At 38.8% G+C, this 19,477-nt stretch overlaps 1 long non-coding RNA gene across 1 annotated transcript in view; it reads right to left on the bottom strand.

Annotated features, from left to right (window-relative positions):
- Window positions 1–575: 575 nt before the first annotated feature.
- LOC116080087 overlaps window positions 576–19,477 on the bottom strand; it is a 106,792-nt gene continuing 87,890 nt past the window's right edge. Inside the window, exon 3 of the long non-coding RNA XR_004114306.1 lies at window positions 576–605. This is a non-coding gene — a long non-coding RNA (uncharacterized LOC116080087). The remainder of the gene's footprint in view (window positions 606–19,477) is intronic.

The following is a 19,477-nucleotide window of genomic DNA, read 5'->3' as shown; positions in this document are numbered from 1 at the left end:
GGAAAACCAGGAAAGGGGAGAACATTTGAAATGTAAATAAAGAAAATATCTAATTAAAAATAATTCATATTATATGATCAAGAGACTTAAAAAAAAGGGAAACCTGATTTTCACTTGTTATACTTCCTTTTTGTTCAAAATAAGTTTTTTTCTTGTTATAACAGTATACATTTAGAGTTTATTCAAGATGGTCCTTTTTATGGTTTTCTATGATTTATCATTAATCATATCTGCTAAGGGTAGTGATACCTTGTAAGTACTTAGGTAAAAAAAAAATTCCTTTACGAAAATATGTGCAGCTGGTCAAATGGTTCTGCATCACATACATCTGTGTGCCCTTTGTTTTAATTAGTTTGTCATTTTCATTATCCATTTGTTAAGAAGAACAGTTTAAAAGAGGAAATGTTAACTGTATTTGATGCTTTGCAATTGTCTGCTCCCAGAGGGTTCTGGGAGAGCCCAATCTCTCATGGTAACAATGGCCAATCTCATCAATTTTGAGTCAGCTTCTCCTTCCTTACCTCCTTTCAACAGATCTGTATGTTTCCAGAGAAGATTCCAAGGCCACGTCCCACGGCAGAGGTGTTTTCTGGCCCCCACAGCCTCTGAAATGGAGATCAGCATCATTACTTGGGTTGCTCTTTGCTCTTTCTCCTTTGCTAGCCGGAAGAACAGATCACAGTGGGGCAGCAATACCAGTGTCTATACCTATGTGTTATCTTCTCTTAGAGTGTGCTGAGACCTGGGTCTTGCCTTGTTTCTTATAAACAGTCTGTAGCGTGATATGCTTAAAGGACATGATATGGCAGCGATGAAGTGATTTTACAGATATAATGAAGGTCTCAAGTCGGTTTATTCTGACTGGGTCTGATTTAATCAAGTGAAAACATGTGAAGAATGGACTCTGTGGGTGTTTGAATGAGAATTGCCCCCCCCCCCCCATATAGGCTCATACATTTGACTGCTTGGTCCCTAGAAGGTGGAACTCTTTTGGAAAGAATTAAGAGGTGTGACTTTGTTGGAGGAAGGGTGTCAGTGGGGGTGAGCTTTGAGGTTTCAAAAGCCCACGCCAGACTCAGTCTCTTTCTCTGTCATGACTGTAGATTAGAGATGTAAGCTCTCACCTACTGCTCCATCCCCATGCCTGCCTGCCTGTTGGTTGCCATGCTCCCTGCCATGATGGTCATAGACTCACCCTCTAAAAGTGTAAGCAAGCCCCTGATTAAATGCTTTGTGTTATAATTTGCCCTGGTCATGGTGTTTCCTCACAGAAATAGACAAGTCACTAAGACAGAGTCCTTTCTGTGGGGAGAGCAGAGTCTCCACGTGTAGATGACGAGAGAGGAAGGTATATTGAGGATGCCCAGGTAGCAGGAAACTGTTGGTCTCCAGAGGATGTCAAGTAAACTGTCAGGAAAGTTCAGGGCTCCTTGCTCTATGGTTGCAATGAAGTGAACTATGCCAACAGCTTAAACGAGCTGGAATTGATTCTGCAGCCTCCCAATGAGAATGCATGCAGCTCACATCTAGACTACAGCCTTGTTAGACTCCAAACAGAGAACCCAGTTAATGCACGTTAGTTTTGTCAGTTTGACACAAATTAGTCACTTGGAAAGAGGGTTCCTCAACTGAGGAGTTATCTTCATCAGACTGGCCTGTGGACATGTCTAGGGGGCATTCCTGATGAATGGTTTCTAAGGAGCAGCCCATGTGGATGGCACCACCCCCAGACAGGACATCCTGGGTTGTTTAGAACAAGCTAAGCAAGCCATGCAAAACAAGCTAGAAAGGAGTGTTCCTCCTCAGTCTCTGCGGTAGTTCTTGCCTCCAGGTCTTTGCTTGAGTTCTTCCTGGTGCCGTTTGATAATGAACTCTAACCTACAGTAAACCCTTTCTACCCCAAGTTTCTTTTGGTCATAGGTTTACCACAGCAACAGTGAAGCAAACCAAACTTGCCCGATTGCTGTGCTGGACCCCTGACCACTTAAACAGCAGCTAACAAATGGAGGCAGTTTCACGCTGCTAAATTTATCTCTTAGGCAGCTGCTAATATACCTGGAATGTTACATGGACCGCCCCCAACCTCTGAGCAGGCTCCCTTCTCCCTAGTTAGCAGGGCCCTTCATCCAACTGGGATTTGACCCCATGTTTTGTCCTTGCTAGAGGACTCCTCCCCTACCTTCTGTCAGTCTCCTTGGCTGACTTCAGCTACTTCTGTTGTCTCTCCTGTGCCACAGGGGATCCAGGAGGAGCTGCTTGGAAAGCTAAACCTCACCCTCTCTCTTTATCTTGCCAAAGAGCATTGACAAATCGATGTGGCAACTCCCCAGGTTGGTTCGAGAGTCTTAGGGGAGATGGTATTTCGAGTGGAAGATGGTGGAAGGGGTTTGATCTCCTTGCTTTTCTGATGCTTAGAAATCAGTGCCCACACCTCCAGTGTCTTACTCCTCTATTGTCTTTTCTCTTCTTGCAGTCTCCTTAGGGAGGGGATGGTGGGGCCTCTTTTCTGCCCTCTAGTACCACATGGTTTCTTTGATAGAAAAGCAAGCTGAATGCCTTTATTACTACAGAATGTTGTATTTTCTATCTCAGGAGAGAAGTGTAGGCTGACTTCAAAACTCAGGCTGGGTTGCTGACATGCTTCAGGAGACAAAATAAATTTTGCGACTCTTTCTCATTTATTCATTCACTCATTCATTCACAAAATATTTGTTGTCTACTGTTACCAGGTTCCATGCATAGGAGATGCAGCAGTAAACAAAACCAAAGGCTGTTATCTTGGGGCTCATATTCTTTCAAAATGAGAGCTGGCATTGCTAGCTTATTTCTTGCTGCATAATTTTATTCTGCATATCAGAAGCTAGGTGGTACCTCATTCTTTCTCTTTGCATTTCATCAACAACAACAACAACAAAATCATTTGCTGTCTCCAGTCAGATGCAATTAAAATGACAGGGCTCAGAGGCAGAAGGAAAAGCACATTAATAAATTTCAAAATACTATTATCATTGTAGATATTTGAAAATAATATTTTTTTTTTCTGGAATTAGTGTCAGAAAGTGCTTTCTTTTCCTCACATGTTTTTCTGTAGTTCTTTTTAGAACATAATTTTTCAGAACATACAATATAAGAAAGCACATTAAAATGTTTAAACTTAGGATAATTAAATGAATGCTGTACTTCAGGAAATGGCAGCATTCCGTTCAGTGCTCCTGAGGTTCTTGGGTGACTGAGAGTGTTAATTCCAAGTAACCATGGGCTGTCAGCTCTCAGGTTGCAGTGTGACCGAGAGTCTTGTGAATGTGTGTGGTAAAAATACTCCAGCAAGGTCACTTGGTGCTCATGGGCTTTGTTCTTCTCCTCTTGTCTCATCTCTTCTCTTCTCTTCTCTTCTCTTCTCTTCTCTTCTCTTCTCTTCTCGTCTCGTCTCGTCTCGTCTCGTCTCGTCTCGTCTCTTCTCTTCTCTTCTCGTCTCGTCTCGTCTCTTCTCTTTTCTCTTCTTTTCTTTTCTTTTCTTTTTTGCAGATTATGCAAAATTTATCTTCCAGCTGTTTTGGAACACATGACAAAATTCCATTCCTTTTGTGGATAAATAATATTTTATTTTTACATGCCACATACTCATCATCTATTCATTTCCTGATGGACTCTGAGATTTGTGTAGGTTTCTTACATGTGGTGGCATTATTTTGAACTATGTTCCCTCTAGACTTACTTTCTTCAGGGAGTTTGTTTATTTTTTTTAATGTAGGGATATTGAACCTTATATTGAACACACTAACTTTGGAACAATGAAACTAAAAATCTATCCATTCATTCATCCATTCTAGGAAATGAACAAATGTAATATCTTTAGATTTTAAGAAATGGGGGAAAGAACATACATATGAGGTTCTATGGAGTGTACAGGGAGGGGTCCAAGGCTCCTGATACATATGTAGCAGAGGATGTCCCTATCTGACATCAACAGGAGAGGAGGTCCTTGACTTTATTTAATTTAAAATGTCATTATTTTGAAGGAACTGAAGTTCATTTTCCATAGATTATATAAAGCACTAATCATGTGTGAAAACCTGGGATGATTGATACAATGTTTTTATTAAACCTGATGATGTAGAAAATGTAGAAAAATATAGGGCTTGACTGAGTTAACATTTAAGGTGTGTGTGTATGTGTGTGTGTGCTCATGAGTGCACACTTGTATATGCACGCATGTGTGATATGCATGTGTTATAGGAGTTTGCACACATGTGTACATATGCATGTGTTGTTATAGGAGTTTGGGTACTTGTGTAGTGATTCCATTATAAATTTTCTCTAATAGTTAACTTTAGACATGGTATTGGCACGTTTATTTATGTATCTCTATCATTTGCTTGTTACCGTATTATTTTAAGCAACATGGTAACTCATTTTATACCACAAAATATAATTGAAGGAAGAAATTCCAGAAGGAATCATCAATGCAGGAAGTGCAATCTTTTGTGTTTGTGGCATAAGGTGTGTGCTACATGCAGTTTTTATGTATAAATAAATCAGAATGTAGTGAAATTATGGATATTGCAGGTGATCCAATAAACACTAACTTACTAAACTACCGTCATCCCTAACGACAATCTAAACATTTGTCCTTATACTCACAGATAGGAGTCATACTCACTCTCTCATCGAGGAGATGTCTCTTTGCAACAGACAGAGACAATTACAAAAAACCACAACTAATCCAAATGCAGAACTATAGAACCCAGTCTCAACTGATACATCTCCAACACTATTCCTTCACCTAAGGCTTGAAGGTCACTGCAGAAAAGGGCGTGGGAAGAGTGTAAGAACCAGTGGAATAGGCACTTTTCTTGGAGATTGCCTTTCCTAGAAATATCAGAAGCTACGCTGGTGATGTCTCACCAACATAACTGCTTAAACACGAGCTGAACAAAGATGACACCCGTAGACGTGCCCACATGGACAGGGGAGCCTTATGAAGCCTCAGCCCTACTCAAAGAACTACAGGTAAGTAAGGACTCCTGAGGGCAGAAGAAATGGTCCTCTGTAGGGAAGGGTGCATCAACTGATTATCCAATACCAAATGGTCACACACACACACACACACACACACACACACACACACGACATTGTATGGACAATGAAATATATATATGTTTAGACATATGTGCATATTATTAGCAATTGATGCAAAAATAAGTCATGAATTTGAAAGAGAGCTAGGAGATATATATGGGAGAATTTGGAGGGATGAAAGGGAATGGAGAAATGTGATTATATTATAATCTCAGAAAAAAAAAAGAAATTAGAATGGCAGATTCAGGCAAGGATTTATTTTGAAAAAGTGAAATGGCAAAGCATAAGCCAATGCCATTCAGAAAACTTGGAGCACTCTAATTCAATTATATTGTCTGCATTTGGGGGAAGGTTCCAATTTGCATATTCCTCACTGGCATAGCAATTCTGAACAGAAGGGGCCCAGGAAGGCTTATATGATGTGCCAATGTGTTTCCATCTGGAGTAATATGGCAGACAATAGGGAGACCTAGTTGATTATGTGAACATACTATATCAACACCCCATTACTTGGGCTCTATTAAGCAGACAATAGTGGATAAACAAACATCTGGATGACAGGTGAGCAAGAAACAGAAACAACTGAATAAATTCAATGCGGGCAAGAGATTTTGGACTTTTTTTTTTAGAAAACTATCCTTGTCTTTAAAATTAAAATTCAGTTACAGTCCAATAATTCAATCTTCAATTGTAAATTAGAATCTCCTCTAAATTTGTATTCTCTCTAAGCTCATGGTTTACTTAAACAAAGAGGTTTTAGATGTGCAAATGGTGACATGTGCCAGAAGTAGGTGATATGGCATCTGTCACTTACATGATGTCAATATTTGGTAGTTTATGGTGTTTAGGGAGATTTATCTGTTTTATTTTTTACATTATTATGTGTTGTTTGGAGATGTTTAGAGTTCAAACTGGGAAATTTTAGGACTTGGTGTTGATGAACTAATGAGGGGTACCAAGAGTCAAGTGGCGCTGCCGGCAGAAAGATGGTTCCCCTGTCCTGGTGGAGGGAGGATTAGGTTATTGATGTAGCTCAGGTGGAGCACAGACAAGACAGCAGACACCTGCTTCAGCATAGCCTGGGGCTCTCCAGAAGGTGAGCAGTACAGGCCAAGTCTGTGTGGAGGAGAGCCAGTTGCAAAGGAAAGAGGGATGGCGGGGTTGAAGAGGAGCTGAGCGCTTCTCTGTCTTTTTTCTTTTTTGGCAATACACTTGGAGTCCTGACAATACAGGGAGGAAAAAAGCAGAATCAAGTCCTGCTGCCGGCTCCCATACAAATGTTGTGGGAAATGAAGAAGAGTGAAGTCAAGGACAAAGTAATGGTAGAGGTCACTTGAACCTCAAGACCAAGGAGAGTTATGTGTCCATAGTGTTTGATATGTGACTTCTTCACAGTATTTCTGACTGTTTAGGCATTTGCAACTTTTGAGCTTTGTCACCCATTTTATTTTTACATAGCACCTTGAAGCCACATTCTAAATGTTCCTGCCATCAGTTTCCTTTACATTTTGACTTCATTTACTTATGTGTGCAAAAGGGAACTGACCCAGGAAATACCAAGATGCTGAGTGTTTATGTAAATAAAGTTAATACTGGTCCTGCAAGTCTAGTATTCTCAAGGTTCCAGGAAAAGACAGAGGGATGAACAGAGGCCAAAAGTGCTTAGGGAAAGTGGTGGTTTAGAAAATCACCACAAATTCTTTTTTTCCTCTTTTAAAAAATATTTATTTATTTACACTCCAGATTTTATTACCCCCCATCCCAGTCCACCCTCCAACTGTTCCACATCCCATATCTCCTTCCCAACCCCTGTCTCCATGAGGATTTCCCCACCACAACCCTCCACCCAACCAGACCTCTAAACTCCCTGGGGCCTCCAGTCTCTTGAGGGTTAGGTTCATCTTCTCTGACTGAACCCAGACCTGGCAGTCCTCCACTGTATATGTATTAGGGGCCTCATATCAGCTGGTGTATACTGCCTGGTTGGTGGTCCAGTGTTTGAGAGATCTCAGGGTCCAGATTAATTGAGACTCCTGGTCCTCCTACAGGGTCGCCCTCCTCCTCAGCTTCTTTCAGCTTTCTCCTAATTCAACCACAGGGGTCAACAGCTTCTGTCCATTGGTTGGGTGCAAATATCTGCATCTGACTCTTTCAGTGGGTTGTTGGGTCTTTCCGAGGGCAGTCATGATAGGTCCCTTTATGTGAGAGCTCCATAGCCTCAGTAATAGTGTCAGGCCTTGGGGCTTCCCCTTGAGCTGGATCCCACTTTGGGCCTGTCATTGGACCTTCTTTTCCTCAAGCTCCTCTCCATTTCCATCCCTGCAGTTCTTTCAGACAGGAATAATTATAGGTCAGAGTTTTGATTGTGAGATGGCAACCCTCTCCTTTTAAAACCCCATTCCCCATCCCTTGAACATAGGCTGAAACAGACACGATCTTTTCTTTATTCTCTCCGGCTCACTTGTTTGTTCTCTGTTTACTTATAACAGGTGAGCCAACTACTTCTGTGTTCTGAAATTATCAGGTAGCCCTCTGGGGAGGCCCAACCGGGAAGGGATGGGAGCCAATGAAAAAAACTCAGGCTTCTGTCAACAAACACATGAAAGAGGCTAAGAGTAGATCCTCCAGCTCTGGAAAAGCGTGCAGCTGACTCCATCCCCTGCCAACATCTTGTGTGAAACCTCAAGAGAGACTCCTGAGCCAGGCCTGCTTAGTGACAGTGCTTCTGAACCTGTGATCTACAAAAGCAATACATTTTCAGTGTTTTAAGCTTCCCACTCTGGGAGCAATTTCTTTGCAGTAATAGCTAACTACTACATGGGGAATGCACCATCTAGAAATATTATCTGGGAGAGTCAAGACAAAATGTCATAGATAGAGTATTAGTACATAACAAAGTAGTTGAAGTAGCCCAACTTTATAGGGAGAAGAAGTTTATTCAATTCAAGGTCAAGGCTCTGGAGTCAGTTTAACTCTGGTGACAACCTTATGAGAGATGCTGTCATCAACAGAGCATATGCAGAAGGAGAGGATCAAAACCTGAGGGGCAGAAAGCCAGTGAGTTTGGAATCCTACATCCTATTCTTGGCATATTCCCCTAAATAATCTAAGAACATACCACTGGGCTCCATCTCTTTATTGTCAACCACTGCCTGCCACCACACTGACAACCAAGCTTCTAACATATGAGCCTTTTGGGAGACAAGAAAGTAAAGGTGTATTCAGCTGTTTCTATATATGTGTATTTATCTATATTTATATCTATATCTATATCTATTTCTTTATCTATCTATATCTATACATATATTATACATTTGAGCTGATATATGCTTCAGATGCTGATATATATGCTTATCATATATATTTATCAATATAATATCATGCATATATTTGAAATGACATTACTACAGTTTATTATACCATGCCTATATTTTTAGAATACCTAGAATTTTGCATTTTATCAATAGTAAGTGAAGATGACAAGTTTTATATTTTCTGTTGAAGTTCTAAGATAAGATAGGAGTTTCTAGTTTCTACATCAAGATGTCATGTCACACTGGGAGAATAAAGGTGTGGGAGGTGAGAGAGAGAGATACAGAGAGAGAACGAGAGAACTAATAATCATGCAATAGCTAGTTTCTTTTTATGGCTTCTTTTCAAACTCAAATTATACACACATAGCTTGGAGACATGTACAAAACCAGTAGTTAAATAGCTTCAAGATAAATTGATATTTGTTCTCAAAATTTTGTTGAAAACATTCTCCTCACTCAAAGAGAACTGGCTCTTTGCCAGAAATATTTTGTAGAGAATTCTTTTTGCTTGTTTGTTTTTAATAAAGAAGACATTTCAGAGTTTGAATGCAGCATGCTAAATGGTGGTAGACATTTCTAGGAGTCAGGAGAAAGCTTTTTTTTTTTTTTTTGATGAGTGTTTAGTCCTTTTCTAGAGCAGAATCCAATTCTCTCATTAGAGATGCGAAGTGCCAATGACATCATCTCCCTAAAACCTGGGCAGAAATTCCATAGCATTTAAAAGTTTTGTGACCATGGGGAGATGACATGTAGCATGGATACTTGTCTTTCGTATGGCTCCTGTTCCATTTGCTTACCTTTGCAGTTCTGTAGCTGAAGGGATGGCACGTGCATAGATTTGAAGCCAGTTCATACAGAGAGGGTGTGAGGCTTAAAATGACCTATAAGTGGAAAAATCATCTATTTCTAGGTGCTACCCGAATGAAGGGATGACCACGGTTTCTATTACAGGCTAATAATCCAACACGATAAATGTGCTATAAAGAAATGTTAAGTGGGCTGGGTTTAGACCTGGTTGTTACCTGAGTGTTTTAACAGTGACATGGTGTAAAAGGGGCTCACAAGTGTTCAATCATTCTATGTGAGATAGGCAGGCTTAGCTATGAACCCAATCTGAGTTTGCCATACAGTTTTCATACTCTGAATACATATGATCCAGATAGGTAGCTGTGTGTGTGTGTGTGTGTGTGTGTGTGTGTGTGTGTGTGTGTGTGTGTGTATGTGTGTAGTATAGGGCTAGAGAGATACATTGGAAATGAGTATGGAGGTCTTTATTTTTTTAAAAACTTCACATGGAACTACCACATGACCTAATAAGACCACTTGTAGATGTACACTCGGAGGACTCAGAGTGTACCACAGAGATACTTGCACACAGTGCTTATTGCTTCATCAATCAAGGTAGTTAAGAAATAGAGCCAGAATAGATGTGCACCAAGAGATGAATAAAGAAAGTATGATACAGGCCCACGCGCGCATGTGTGCGCGTGCGCACACACACACACACACATACACACACAGACACATGAAGTTTATTTAGCAACAAAGAAAAATGAAGTCATAACATTTACAAGAAAATAAATAGAACAGTAAATCATAAATAGACTAGGTTCAGAAAGACAAATACTGAATAACTTGTTTGTACATGTGTGTGCGTGTGGTGTGTTTTTGTGTGGCATATATGTATGTGTGGTGTGTGTGTGTGTTGCATGTATACAAGTCATGAAACTAGAAAGAGGCTCATAGGAAGTGAAGAAGTCTTAAGATGTTATAGAAAGTGAGGAGATGATAAAATGTATGCCAAGAAAGTAGAAAGGAATCTGTTGGGGATGAAGGGGGCCAGTGAGGGGGGGAAGGGGGACAGAGGGGGGGACCAGTGAGAGGGGGAAAGGAGAAAGGGGGAGGAAGTGGATAAGGGGTATACATAAAAAATATGTGCATGGAAATGCTATAACAAAACCTATTATTTTGTATGTTATTTTAATAAATTAATGAGTAAAATGAGTTCTTGAAATAAAAATGTCATTGGCACCAGGCGGTGGCAGTGCACGCCTTTAATCCCAGCGTTTGGTTGGCCGAGGCAGGTGGATTTCTGCATTTGAGGCCAGCCTGGTCTACAGAGTGAGTTTCAGGACAGCTAGGGTTATACAGAGAAACCCTGTCTTGAAAAACAAACAAACAAAAAATGTCATCGGCTATGATACTGACTGGTCATCGTGCTGGAGGCTCAGAGTGTGGATGGGGGGACTTAAGTGCATCTTGACAAACCTAGAGAGTGCAGATGCTCTAGGTAGATGCACAGCTTCGTCCTTGTCTCCTCAGATCACACAGCAGCTGATGTGGACTGACAGGTGATGAAGTTGCTTAAATTCAATGGTTGTGGATTCAAGTAGTGATCGAAGCATCCGAAGGAGAAAACCACGCCACTTCATACAGGCAGGCAGTGCTGTCTTTAGCACAGATCATGTGACCCCTGCCACATACACCTTAAGAGCGAGCTGGTGTCAGCAGCTCCTGGCCTATGGCCACTACCCAAGCTCCATCCTCTTCTCTTGTTGCCTTGAGTTGTCAGCATTGAAGGAACTCTTTAGAGTTCCAGTCACAATCCACTCAGAATTTTTCCAGTTGGTCTTTCTTTACTTCTTTTGACAAAGAATTCACTGTGGTGGAGAAAGCTTAAAAAAAAAAAAAAAAAAAAGAACAAACCAAAAACCAGTATGTTTTTGCGTACAGAGGCAGCCATTTATGCAGGAACATTGGTCTAGTGACTACAGAAAGTAGTGAATAGATGAAAGATTCCCTTATATATTTTACATGTGTGTGTATGTGTGTGTGTGTGTGTGTGTGTGTGTGTGTAGTTGGAGTTGTACTGAAGAATAAAATAAAGTAAACAATATCACTCAACAATAGAAAATGATTAAATTGTGGAACGGGCACATGAGATAAAGGTGCCTAGAGAAGAATTGTAGCCAGGAGGGCATTGCCATGTACATTTTTAACACAGTGTTGGGAGTCAAGGGCCATATTATTCTAGATTCTGATTAGAGAGACAGGATACAGAACCTTTTTGAAGAAAATAGCTTTTAATTACTCTTGCACTGCTGGCCAAATTTTTGTTCAACAGAGTGAATGAGAATACAGAAAACAGAGCTTCTATCTGATTTTTGCATCTTTATGTCTTATATATGGTAACATATAAATTTCACGGGTTATCTTTTAAAACCCTACAGTAGGATTCAAAAGATGAGCTGGATGTAGAGGAAGGGAGCCCCGGCTGCGGGGGGTGGGGTAGGCTACAACAAGCTTCTGTGTAAGCACTTTGGTGGAGGTTAACCACATAGTAGTCTCTGTCCTTTCCTTAAGGGCTCCCTCAGTAAAGAGGGGTTGCAAAGGGATGCGATGAAGTTTACATACATTCAAGGTCATCACTCTGCCTGTGTGGATGTTTTCTGTTTTTGTGTTCCCTGGCTCTCAGAACCCCGTACCACAGTCTCATTTGACTTGATACTGCATGCCGTAAGACCCTCCAAGTTCCCTTTAAGCTCTGGCACCACGCTTGTTAACTCGGTCTATATGAGATGAGCACCACGCTTGCTAACTCTGTCTATATGAGATGCGCATACTTGCTCCCTCACCTGGTAGGACTGAGTGCATAGAATTCCTTCTGCTGCTATTTACTGAAAGCCAGTCAAACAGAATAATCAAACACTTCGGAGCCTCTGCTCCGCATGCTTTAGTGACCTTATATGAAGCGAAGCGTCGTCGTTTTCCACTCCCCAATTTCCTCTCCTGAACAATGTCTCCATTATTATCAGTGTTTCAAACTTACTGCTATTTAAAAGAAGCCCTTCACCCTGCCCCATCTACTTGTGCTATTGATCCCAGCGTTTTCTGCCTTTCTCTGGAACTCATGCCATCAATAATTCCCTTTTTGTCTGTCAAATTTTCAGTCCCTGATTTGCTGGCTACTTACTTTCCTATGACTGTGCCCAGGACCCCCTAATCCTAGAACACTTTGCCTTGACTCTGTGTCCAATTATAAGTACCTTTTTTTTCTTTTTACATTCTCTTCATTACCAAACTTTAAATGGATTGTTTTTTTTACCTTTTTATTATTATGCTACCACAGTTTCAAGTGGAAAATCAAAACAGTATGCAGTGAGATGGAATAAATTGTACTTTGGAATGTTCTAGAAAATCCAGCGATCTGCTGACACCACTACCTGCCTATCTGTGGAGCATTCCTGTAATTTTATGAAAAATATTTCCATTCTAGTCACCAATAGCTTTCTGGCTTTGACTGCAAAATACTTCTCTTGCCCTAGTGTCCTTGTACACTGTAGACACTTGTAATTGTTAGGTATGTTCCTTCTAAATTTTTTAAAAAAAATTTCTTTATTATTGTCTCCTTCATTATATGTATAGTGAGTATGAGTGCAACTGTGTACAGGCTATGACACGCATGTGGAAGTCAGAAGAGCTTGTGAGAATAGGTTCTCTCCCCCCAGTAGGGCTCTGCTGGTTGAACTTAGGTTGTGCATATTAGGAATTTTTACTCTCTGAGCCTTCTTATAGTCCTTAATCTCTTCACCTCACAAGTGACAGAAAACTATGTCCTCTCTTCCCCTTTCCAAACATTTCTGTTTCCTCCACTGGCTTCTTTTGCTTTTACTTCATAGGAATATTCATTCCTTTCAAAATAATTAAATGTATTTTCTCTGATACCTAAAACATATAAATTATACATAATGATAAGATGTTTTGATGAATGTATATACATTGTTTAATATTTAAATCATATTAAACACATTTGTCTATTCATTCATTTGTTATTCACCATGAAAACATCCAGAATCTGTTCTTCCAGCTTCCAAACGTGTATATTACATTGTAGCAGGATTTTTCCCTGTCCAATTAATTTAAATATTAATACAAGAAGCCTGTGATTGGACAGGGAAAAGGGAGGCGGAGCTAAGAGTTGCAGAGACAGGGTGCGACATGGGAAGAGGAGGAGGAAAAAGGAGAGTGACACTCCCTTTCAGAGAGTTTTAAAAATTTTTAGTAATTAAAAAAATTGCTAATGGTATTTTTATTATTTGTTATAGGTATGTTTGGGTTTTCTATTTCTTTATGACTCAGTGTAGGAAAGGTGCATTTGTCTGCTCCTTCTAGGTTATCAAGCTTGTTGGCACATAGTTGCTCATGGTAGTCTCTAATGGTGCGTTGTATTTCTGCGGTGTCAGTTGTAACATGCCCTCTTTCGTCTTGGAGTTTTAAAATTGAATCTTCTTTTTCCCTTTTTAAGTTGACCTAGAAATCTATTTTCTTTGAACAGCTAGCTCTCTTTCCTTTGTATTTTGTTTGTTTAATAGTCTCTATTTCAAAAAAAAAAAAAAATGCTGGGCCATGATGGCTCACGCCTTTAATTCCAGTACTTGGGAGGCAGAGGCAGGTAGATTTTTGAGTTTGAGGCCAGCCAGATCTACAGAGTGAGTTCCAGGACAGCCAGGGCTACACAGAGAAACCCAGTCTCGAAAAAACAAAAAACAAAAAACCTCTCTATTTCCTTTATGCTTTTTCTAATCTTCATTATTTCCTTTTTATAACCTCAGATTTAGCTTTGACGTGTTTTTCTAGTTCCTTGACATGCATCAGGGTTTGTTGGATTTTTCCCTACAGTTTAATGTTGGCATTGATTTCTAGAAATCTTCCTCTTTTAGAATTATTTTTTGTAAACTTCACCCCTAAGACTATTTTGATGTATCCCATACATTATCGTGTGCTTGTGTCTTCATTTTCAGTTGTTTCCAGTCATTTTAACATTCCCCTCTAAATTTCTGGATTCATTGGTCAGTCAGAAATGAGTTGAAGAATTTCCATGATTTTATAGTCTTCAAAGTTTTGTTCTTATTAATTTCTAGTTGTACAGATTTGTCGTTAGACAAGATTCAATACGTTTCCTGTGATTTGTTTTGAGGTACATTATATAATCTACCATGAGCATTGTTCTATGTTCTGGTGAAAAGAACATTTATTAAGCAGCCATTGGAAGGAATGCACTGTAGACATCTGTTAAATCCACTTGATCTAAGGTGCAGTCCATTTATTCTTTTTTCTTTTTATTAATTTGTAAAGTTAGCACTCAAAGTAATGTTTTTCCATTATGTCATTTTATACCTATGTCTGTGTTCTAATTTATCCTCCTCTGCTTCTAACCTTCCCTGGACTTCCTTTTGCTGGCTTCCCTCTGTCCCCTTCTGTTTTTGTGTTATATTAATGTATGAACTTTCTGCAGAGAGTTGAGCAAGCATCTATCCACTCAAGATAGGGTACCAGCAACAGAAATGATTCTATTAAAGTGTAGCTTGGTGAACCAATAAGTGTAATTAAGTTACTTACAGGAGCATGTACAACTTATGAGTGGATACACTGCTGAAAAAAACGTCTCTCTCTCCCAGCAGCCATTACACATCAAGAAGCTGTAGGACCCTGAAGCCCTTCTTCTCCTCTCCATGATAGAATGTTATTGGGCCCTAGTCTTGTGCATGGTTTTCTGTTGTTACTGGCTTAATTTTTTAAAAAAATATATTTTTAATTAAAATAAAATTACAACAACTTCTCCTTTTCTTCCTTCCAGCTCCTCTAAACCCCTCAATGCCCCCAAATTGATATCCTCATCATTATTATTATTATTACTATTGTTATTATTATTGTTATTATTATTATTTTCTTTTATTTAATTTTAAAAAAATTTAATGGCACATTGCAATAATACACATTTATACGGTACACTGGGATGTTTTGATATACAGATATAATCAAGGATGATTAAATCAAACTAATTAGCATATTCATCTCCTCAGATACTTAAATACTTATCAATTTTTGCAAAGAGGATGTTTAAAATTACTCTCTTCATCATTTTGAACTGTGTGACACATTGTTAACAATATTATTATTATTTTCAAGACAGGGTTTCTGTATGTAGCCCTGGCTGTCCTGGAACTCACTCCGTAGACCAGACTGGCCTCAAACTTAGAAATCCACCTGCCTCTGCCTCCCAAGTGCTGGGATTAAAGGCTTGCACCACCACTGCCTGGCTCTCCTCATTTTCTTTATTGTATTTATCTGTCTGTCTGTCTGTCTGTCTGTCTGTCTGTCTATCTATAAATATATTTAGATGTATGTATGTATGTCTAAATATAACTTGTTGAATTCATTTTTGGTGCTTCTGTGCTGGTGTTTTTAGGGCTGACCACTTTGTATTATATTACCAACAAGGGCACTCATTCCCAAAGAACTGATTTTCCCTCACGCAGCAGTTGCAAGCTACCTGCAATCCTTTGAAGCTTCTTTTTACAGCAAATGGTGACCATCACAGAAATCTAAAGCTGGGTACAAGGCAAAGGTTGTAGGGAATCAGACCCAGTGGATACATCTATGTCACAAGTCATGCATCTCTGACTCAGGGAGCATCACAGGACAGGGGGTAGAAAGACTGTGAAAGCCAGAATACCAAGAAGTTGGCTGTGAGACAACTTCTCCTAGAACTGGCTTCAGAAAACATAAACAAGACCTGGACAATGACCATGACAATGGCCATGCTAACATGGATGCAATCGGGGCATCCTGTAGTTATGTGCAGCTGCTGGAAATTCTGGATGGCAATGACCAAATCACGCCTGGAAGATGCTATTCCACGGCACATGTGTATTCCATTTCTCGCTCTTCCTTTTCTTCTTTAAAATTTTTTCTCCATGTTCCAGTTCTCACTTTCACAGATATTTAGATCTAGGTTCTGCATATAAGATACAAACTAGCAGCATTTATTTTTTTCTGAGTAATCTTGTCTTATTTCACATAACATAATGATTTTCAGTTCAGTTCACGAATAAGCACAGAGACAGTGGGCACTATTGTGTTCTTTCTGATTTTACAGGAAATAGCTTTAGATTTTTACTGATTTAGTGGAACTTTGTCTATTGATTTCTACCTTGTAGCTTTTATTATGCTGAAGTATAGTTCTTCTATGTCTACTTTCTTTAGGGATATTGAACTTTATCAGAGTCCTTTTGGCATCTACTGAGAAGGTCATTTGCTTTCTGCCCTTATGTCTGTATGCTGTGTTGCATTGGTTGATTGCATGTGTTGAATAACTATCATGCATACTTAAACTTGACAGTATAATATCTTGGAGTAATCTTATTGAATATTTATATCTGTAAAATGGTATTTTTGCTATCTTTCTGTTATCAGTTATTTTGAATAATCTTTCTGTTCTTTCTTCCTTCTTTCTTCTTTCTTTCTCTCTCTCTTTCTTTCTTTCTTTCTTCCTTCCTTCCTTTCTTTCTTTCTTTCTTTCTTTCTTTCTTTCTTTCTTTCTTTCTTTCTTTCTTTCTCCCTTTCTCTCTCTTTCTTTGCCTTTCAAGTCCCTCTTCAAATGTAATAACACCTATTTTTTTTCTTTTGGTGTAAATCCAAACTTGCCATGCTCTTTTTTTTTAGATCTCATTTGTCTAGCATCCTCAGCTCATATGAACATGGTTTTCAGTATAAATGGAACCCAACTTGATGTTCTCTGAGAGGATCAATGGAGGATGTCACTCAACTGCTATCTTGCCACCTCACATTTTTTAACAACCCAAAATTTCTAAAAAAATTAATTATTATAGGAAAAATTAGGCCAACTCTTTTAGCTTTTCACTGAAAATCTTCCTTATGTTAGTCTCCTCTTAGTTTCCCATCATTGTCCTCATTAATCTACATCATGCTCCCATATTCAGGACCTTCATGGCATAAAATTATATAATTATTAGTTGCTTCTGACTTAGAGTTGAAATCCCTGGGATGGCACTTTCACAAATACATTCCCTCATTAATGATTATCAACTCTGTGTTTATGAGGGATGATCAGTATAGGCTTGATAGTATAGGGTAATTAGTATAGGGGTGATTAGTATATGATTCACTTTAGCTTTATAGTCAGATTTTCTTAATATTTATTTTACCATGAGTAGGAATGAGAAAAATTGTAGAAATTAAGACACTACTCTAGTAATACATTGTACTATGTATGTACACAGGAGGCTTTATAAGCCAAACTACAAAACTGGCAGGAATATGGGTGGGCATTACAAACAGTTCCATGAATAGTAGGTAAGAAGGGAGTCTCCATCTTGGGAGAAGATGCTAGCAGTGAAGAGTTGTTGGGATGCATTTAATGTGTATCTGGGTGATTAACTTCCTGTATAAAATTAAAGTTGCAATCAGTTTGGATTGTATTAACATCATCTGAACCTAAAATTCATGATTCAGTCTTACATTAGCTAAGCAAAAGTGGCTTTGCAGTAGGCATTGGGAAATCTATGAGGAAATGGACTATCTAGGCAGTGTGCTTGACATAGCAAGTGACAGATAACCCCCCCACCCCCCATGCATACACACAATAATCCATGAATTGTTAAAGTGTCATAATTTTTAGGAAAAGATTAAAGAATTCCAAGAGATTGATCAGCAATATGATACTTTCCCAACTATCCTTAGAGTCTGAACATAGTGAGTGAAGAAAATGTAGTTTGTGGTTCAACACTCAGAGTCTTGGAAGCACATTGCTGGTTGGGATTCTGATCTACAATTTCTTGCTGTGGTTTTAGGATTTTTTCCCACAGCTTTTTCACCTGCAGAATACGTCCTTGAAGGATTATTATAAGCTTCCAGTATGATAATTAAGACTACCTATTTTAGTACCTTATACTGTGAAGGTCACTTTTTATCTGGTCAAAAGATATAGCTTGTAGTTTTACTGAGGACTCTAGAGAATATCTCACTGGAAGAAGATGGATGACTGATAATATGAGTACTTTAGATTCCTAAACTTTTGTTCAGTGGATCTTTTACTGTCATAACAAAATAATGTTTTACATGAAATACTCAAGCCAATACCAAATAATAGGCATCCTTATTATTTAAGTTACTATTTTTTTTTTACCTTATATTTGGAGACATGGGAGTAAATCCTTAGTAGAAGTGTTGTCCATCAATGGAAATTCAAGTATCTGAGTTAAGCAGAGTTGTTAAGATGAATAGAGAAGGGAACAAATGGAGTGGGGGCTATCCCAAAAGCTGTTGCCTATAAGGGAATCTGTTTTTCTAGCTGGGCTACCTTGTCTGGTCTCAGTAGGAGAGGAAGCACCTAGCACTCAGAGAAGGGGAGGGGAAGATGGGGGACAATCCTGTGGGAGGGGTTGACAGGGAGGGGGCAGTGAGTGGGATGTAAAGTGAATAAGTAAAAAATTTTAAAAAGATGGGTAGAAAGGTGGCAAGATATCTGTTCCCCTAGTAAAGCATCAAGATGTGAATGAGAGCCGATCTCCTGTATCACATTCTATGGTAGTTCATTTGAAGAAGACTCTGATACTAATCAATGAATCATTTATCTCATTGTCTCTCTTAGCAGATCATTAGAAATGTTTACCTTCCCCTCAATCCCAAAATGTAAACTCCAAGTTAAAGCTCAGGAGTCTTGTGATATACATTTTGAACTGCTTAGAAGGCATCTTGAAATATCTCTGTACAGTGTTTATTCCCAAAGCATCTAATAGGATTTAATAGTTAATAAATCACATTCACCTCAGAAGATATAGAAAGCCAGTATCCCTGGTACAAAGTCTCAGGTTTGCTTCATTTGTCTATACTAACCTCTTTTTGCTAAAAGGTTAATGGTATTTCCCTGAGTTTCTGGTAAAAATCTCTCTACAGATTCTGTTTACATCAACAGTATAATTTTATATGTGTCACAGAAGGAACATTTCAGCCTAATAATTTTTCTTTAACCATAACACATTTTTGAGCTACAGAACATTTTAAAGATACATTTGCTCTGGAGAGTATGTCTTATTATGCAGAGAACTGTATACATTTCTTTAACATTCACAATATGTAGAAGGTTAACTACCTTATTTGTTCCTTAAATATATTGTTCCCTCCCTCTTGTACTATTGAATAAAGTTTGAAAAACATGCCCTGCTTATTTTATTTATTAAATTTATTGTTTAAAAAAATCTTAATTTGTGAATTAGATTTTT

This window comes from Mastomys coucha, unplaced genomic scaffold (assembly GCF_008632895.1).
Source record: "Mastomys coucha isolate ucsf_1 unplaced genomic scaffold, UCSF_Mcou_1 pScaffold6, whole genome shotgun sequence".
NCBI lineage: Eukaryota > Metazoa > Chordata > Mammalia > Rodentia > Muridae > Mastomys > Mastomys coucha.
Note: the sequence above shows the minus strand (reverse complement) of the source record. Positions and strands in the feature narration are given on the sequence as shown.